The sequence below is a fragment of the Nelumbo lutea genome, chromosome 2, assembly GCF_056320005.1.
Source record: "Nelumbo lutea isolate HS-2025 chromosome 2, American lotus-T2T, whole genome shotgun sequence".
NCBI classification, from domain to species: Eukaryota; Viridiplantae; Streptophyta; class Magnoliopsida; order Proteales; family Nelumbonaceae; genus Nelumbo; species Nelumbo lutea.
Window position 1 is genome coordinate 92,437,190 of NC_142685.1, and position 6,030 is coordinate 92,443,219.

General features: G+C 40.4%; 1 pseudogene across 1 annotated transcript; it reads right to left on the reverse strand.

The window, feature by feature from the left end:
* Window positions 1-202: 202 nt before the first annotated feature.
* On the reverse strand, window positions 203-1,680 carry LOC148871974 (UDP-glycosyltransferase 88F3 pseudogene; annotated as a pseudogene). The gene has a single exon (XR_016107279.1). The product of XR_016107279.1 is annotated as a UDP-glycosyltransferase 88F3 pseudogene (transcript).
* Window positions 1,681-6,030: the final 4,350 nt, after the last annotated feature.

A 6,030-nucleotide genomic window follows, 5' to 3' on the forward strand; every position in this document is an offset into this window, starting at 1 on the left:
CACGTGACGTGGTGGATTGTTATTGGAGGTTGCAGATTTTTTTTCTGTAACCTCGATGCAGAGGATGCGATCTCTTTTTATTCCTGTTCACACAGTCTCCAACCCCACGAGTAAGCTCCATTAATTAATAGTGTTTTCTCCAATCTTGCTTAGTTGCATCGCCTCTTTTTCTCACCATAACATCGTCCTATTTATCTTTATCCTAGTTAACTTCTAACGCAAACGCCCTCACTTGTTTTTCAACCTCGGCTGCACTCACAAAACCATCCTCAGCTTGATCCAAAGGCATCACCAACTTCATCTGCTCTACCAGTACAGCCCTGTTCATAAACTGCTCCGCATAGAGCGGCCAAGCCACCATCGGCACTCCTGCACATATGGCTTCCAACACCGAATTCCAGCCACAGTGAGTCACGAACCCACCAACCGATTCTCGACTCAAGATCTCTTGCTGGGGAGCCCATGACTTGACCACCAGGCCCCTGTCTTTGGTCCGATTCAAGAACCCTTCAGGCAGTAGAGCCTCCAAACCGAGATCATCGCTTTGTACTGCGAATCTCAAGCTCTTGTCCCCTTGAATAGGTGGAGGCTTCACCACCCATAAGAACCTCTGCCCACTCTTCTCCAACCCATGAGCTATCTCCTTCAACTGTGCCACAGAGAAGGTACCACGACTGCCGAAACACAAGAACACTACGCTTCGACTAGGCTGAGCATCAAGCCATGACAAGCAATTAATCCACGGCACGTCACCTCTTCTTTCATTGGCATCAGCGATTAACGGCCCAACATAGTGAACAGGCGGGATTGGAGCATCAGGTAGGCAGACCCCATCAGATATAACTTTGATTGCTATTGTCTCTAGAGACTCAAAGGTGTTAACAATTATTCCTTTCGATTTAGGGAGATGGGCAGTGAAGTACATAAAGTCATCATAGGCCGGGTCGGTGCGTTCCAGAACGACTTCCACCATTTGAGAGCCAAGGATAGGCGGCAGGCCTGGAAAATGGAGGTAAGTAGTAGTGAGGTTTTTCAAGCTTTGGGTTATCTGTGTGTGAATCGTGGGGAAATAGAGGAAATATGCAAGGATGGCAGCACCAGAAGTGAAGAAGTAGTAAGTGGGAATATTGAGATCAGAGCTGATATGAAGGGCAGAGGTGCAGAAAAGGTCAATGACGAAAGATCGGATAGTGGAAGTTAGGGAAATGTATTTCAGCGCCTGGAGGACGTTCGGGTCATTAAGGCGGATGAATTCCAAGAAGATAGCTGCCCGGCTCCGAGCGGGAGATGTGTCTAGAGGTGTGGAGAGTGGGGGGAATTGGTGGAAAGAGATGGAAGGGTTGGTTTGAGAGACATGGTTGATGTACGAAGTGGTGGCGGCGTCGTCGTAAGGGCCGGTTGCGAGGAGAATTGCGAGGGAGATGTGGTTGTGGTGGCGGAGGATTTGTTTGCCTAGCTCCACCATGGACACAAGATGGCCTATCTCAGGAGCTGGATATAGAACTATAGCTTCCTTCATTTTCTTGCCTAGTAGAAGTATAGCAGGAGGGAGACTGGAGTGGAGAGGTAGAGCTGCAGATTCTGGATTTCCTGGCTACTATCTTCACTCCACTGTCCTGTGCTCTATATTATTATTCACTATCTACTAACCAGTCTAAACAGAGGGCTAGTTGTTAGTTACATTGTCACGTGAGTAGGAACGGTTATGTGTTGGAAGGAGATATGAGTGAGACCTCACCGTCCAAGCACAGGAAAGCCTGGAGTCTGTAGATACGTCATTGGAACATGGAAATTCACGGGTCAGCACGTAATCACAATGGGTGAGCATATAATGACACATGTGCCAGCTAATTTTTATCAAAATAATTAAAAATAAAAAACAATAAAAAAGAAAAACGTAAATGAGTCTAACTCCCAACACGTTTAGGTTTTTCTAACGTACCTACTACATTCGGACCTAACGTGCTTATCTAACGTGCCTAATACATTCGGACCTAAATTTCACACGATCAATTTTCTGGAATTTCGCTCACCATTTCCAACCAAAAGAGAGTTCAATACACTTTAGGTATTTTTATTAATTTTTTTGTTTTATTCATCAAAATATTTTTTTTAAAGGGATAAGGTATCATTTATTAGAAAAGGAAAGAAAGAAAGTATACAAGAGGTATAAAAAAAATCAACGCCACATACAACAAAACAAAACAATCACTAAGAGGTGCTCACGGTTTGGTTAACCTGGGCCTTTTTTTGTAACGGAACTAATATTATTGGTTTTTGGAAAAAATCGGTAACTGAAACTGAATCGAAACCAATCCGATAACCGACTGACCGATTTGATTAACCATTGGTTTTTTTTGTTCTTTTATTTTTACAATATATATTATATAAAATATATAATGAAAATTATAAATATATATATATATATAATACATATTTATTAATTTATAATATATAAAAAATATTAAATATGTATAATATATAATATACATAAATATATATAAAATATATAGAAATATATGTATATCAGTCGGTTTGATTAATTGCCGATTTTTTATATTGATTAACCGAAATCGAACCCATACCTTTAATTTTTAAAACACCAAACCGACCGATTCAATTAACCAATTTTTCGATTCAATTTTTATCGATATTTTTTGTTTTTCTATTTTTTTGCTCATCCCTACTAACAAGCCTAGACCCAAAAGCCAACAAAGCACACCCCAAACAATCATGACTAGTCTGGAGGAACAGTTGTTCTAACAGGTCGAATTGTTTCTACCTCTACCTCTTTGCCCCTTCTCCTAGTGCTATTGGGACGGAATGGCAGCCGGTAAATCATAAGAATCCACCATAAATTTGATTTTCTACTCCTGGACGGACGCAACGAATAAGCAGACAAGAAATCATTTCGAGAAGTATGGGCTTTCACCTTGAATAGGACACCCCAAGGAAATTCCTAAATCCAATACTTTCTTCACCTAATCTTTTTTTTTTTTTTTGGTAGACATAGGAGTAGCTACACAAGACTGAGAGTGCTGAAAGGAAAAGAAAGAGCTTGGTTTGCCATCTAGTCGGCTGCTTGATTTGCCTCTCTATAGACATGGTTGTAGGTGACACCACATTCCAAATCTTCAAACAGCTTCAAACATTCTTCGATGATGGTCTTCAATCTCCACAAGCAGTTCATTTTGTTCTTTAAGCACAAAATCACAAGAAAAGAGTCTCCCTCAAAGAAGATGGGGAGACCCCCTATAGTTAAAAGCATTATTGTGGGCCTCCCACGCAGCCCAAGCCTTCGCTACATTAATTGAGGAATTCCTGATAAATTAAGTTTTGGTCTCAAGAACAATCCCCCATTGATTTCTTGTAACGCAATAAATTGTGTAATCACCTTTATCATTTTTGACGCGTCAAAATTAATTTTGATAGAACTCCCTTTGGGAGCTTTCCATTTGATTGGCTTCCAATCTTTATTCTGTATAGTATTGGATTTAGAACAATTTTCAACATTGTAATTAAACTAGGATTTTAACCGAAGGGTGGCTACAATGGTCTTGGAAGGTATTTTCATTTCTATTCTTCCAAATGTGCCACAAGATAAACCAGGATTTCATAGGGATCGTAGAATCAGTCTGATTGGAAAACAAGCCATCCCACCACTCCCAAAGTGAGGAGTTGTTTTCACTAGGCCCCTTAATATTTGGGTCTAAGATATTCCAGTTTTTTAGCAATAGTACAATTTTTTAAAATATGATCAGTGTCTTCAATTCCATCACAGAAGTTGCAACCAACATCAATGGAGAGACTTAAAGACCTTAAGAAGTTTTAGAAGGCAACCTAGAATTGAGTAGCAGGTATAAAAAGGTTTTGATTTTAGGAGGAATTTTAAGCCCCAAATGTTGTTGACCTGAAGGTTAAAATCACTCTAACCCCTGTGCATGATAATAGCTTCTTTGTATGTCGATTTAACAGTAAAGTGCACTTTGGGATTCAACCTCCATATCAACATATCCTCGTTTGATTCAGAGGGGATAAAGATAGTTCTCATGACATTCCAAATATTAAGTGGAACTAAGTTATGAATCTTATTCTCCTCCCAAATATGTCTCTCATGATTAATAACATCGCTTACTAGCAACTCCTCATGCTTAATTTCAATCCCCAAAGGCACTATATTCAATAGACCTTCAATTAGACCCAAGTCCAACCAGATATCTTTCCAAAACATAATATTCCTTCTATTACCAACAATCCAACCCAAACCCTTTTTGAGTAAGTCTCTAAAATTCAGAACTCCCCTCCAAGTCCAAGAAATTCCATTTTTAGGCTTAACATTCCAAAAAGATTTATTTCAAAGAAATTTGTGGGAAGCCACTTAGATCCATAAATTATGTGTCCTTTAGAATTTTCCAACTTAGCTTTGTTAGGCAAGCCTCATTAACCCAGTGAAGATTTTTAAGGCCCAAACCACCCCAATTCTTGGGGAGGCAAATTTCCCCCAACTCATTAGATGAATGGGCTTTTTACAATTGCCTTTGGACCAAAGAAAGTTCATTTGTCTCTTGTCAATCTCTTCAATTATGTTTTTTGGAATTTTGAATGAGCTCATGATAAAATGAGGCATAGAGCTAATAGTAGAGTTAAGAAGAATGGTTCTACCAGCCAAAGAGAGAGTCTTCCTCTTCCATCCAGTCAATTTCCTATTAACTTTATCTCGAAGATTGTTGAATACTTCCTTTGGCACTCCTCCATTGATGATCGAAACACCTAAATTGGTGGTCTTTTCTCTCAATAGGGATTTTAAGCATTCTTGAAAGAATCTTCTACAATCTAGATAGGATGTTACTATAGATTCTAAGAGTTGATTTTGTAAAGTTTGAACTTTGACCAGAAGCTTCAACAAACTTATCAAGTATCTCCCTAATCTACATCTACCAACTATGCAATAGTGTCTACCTCCTTTTGCAATTCAGGCAAGGATTCATTCCCTCACTTAGAGGTGTAAAGTGGGTTGTGTCGGGCCGGCACGACACAGCCCGCAGGCGGCCCGCGAGCCATTACGGGCCATGCCACCCTCCCCGATGAAAATTTTGGGGGTCAGCCCGGCATGGCCCATGGCTCAAGCCCGTATGGGCCCATGTCATGGGTTGGGCTGGCCTGTGGACCAAGCCTTGGGCCAAGGCGATCCATGCATCGGACCAAAGCTATTTATTTAAAAAAAATTGATAAAAAACTTAAAATTTTAATTTTATATGAATTTTGTATATACAATTGCTTATATATACAATAATTAAATAAATTAGTATAATAAAATTAAAAAAATTATATATTTTATTAATATATTATATACTATATATTATTATATAATTATAATTTATATAATATTATATAAATATATATAAAATATATATGGGCTGTGTCGCGGGTCATTCTGGACCGGCACCTAAAACCCCAAGCCCAACACAGCCCACATGGTCATGCTGGGCCGCGAACAACGGCACTGCCCGATTTACACCTCTACCCTCGCTGCATCCCTTCCAAAACGTTGGGCTCACTTTTGCTCCAGAGGTGATGTCATAGCGATCTGCAAAACGGGAAAACACTCTGAACTAGGTGGAGGGATATGGGATCACGGTTCCCTACAACACCCCTCTATGGGCCTTTTAAGGTCTCGAGTCTTTGCCAAATAGTCTCCTAAGGGACCAGAAGTTGAGAGGTCCCAGCAAAAGTGGGCTTCAAAATGGGCTGAGGAGAGCCCAACCCATGATTCTGATCAAAGCGCGGGCGGATAGCAGAGATCGAGTTGACCCTTAAAGGACGACGACCCGGGCCCCAATCTAAAAATGAGAAGATTGATCTCCGCCCGCCGAACCAAGACGGGCTCCAATTCAAATTTGAAAAGCCCGCCCCTCGATGCGTAGAGAAGTCGATACTCCAGTTTTCTCCGGCGACCGGTCCTCTGAAAGCATCAGTTCTAACGACAAATCCACTGACGTCTGTGACTCTTCAGTCCTTTCTACTGGTGAT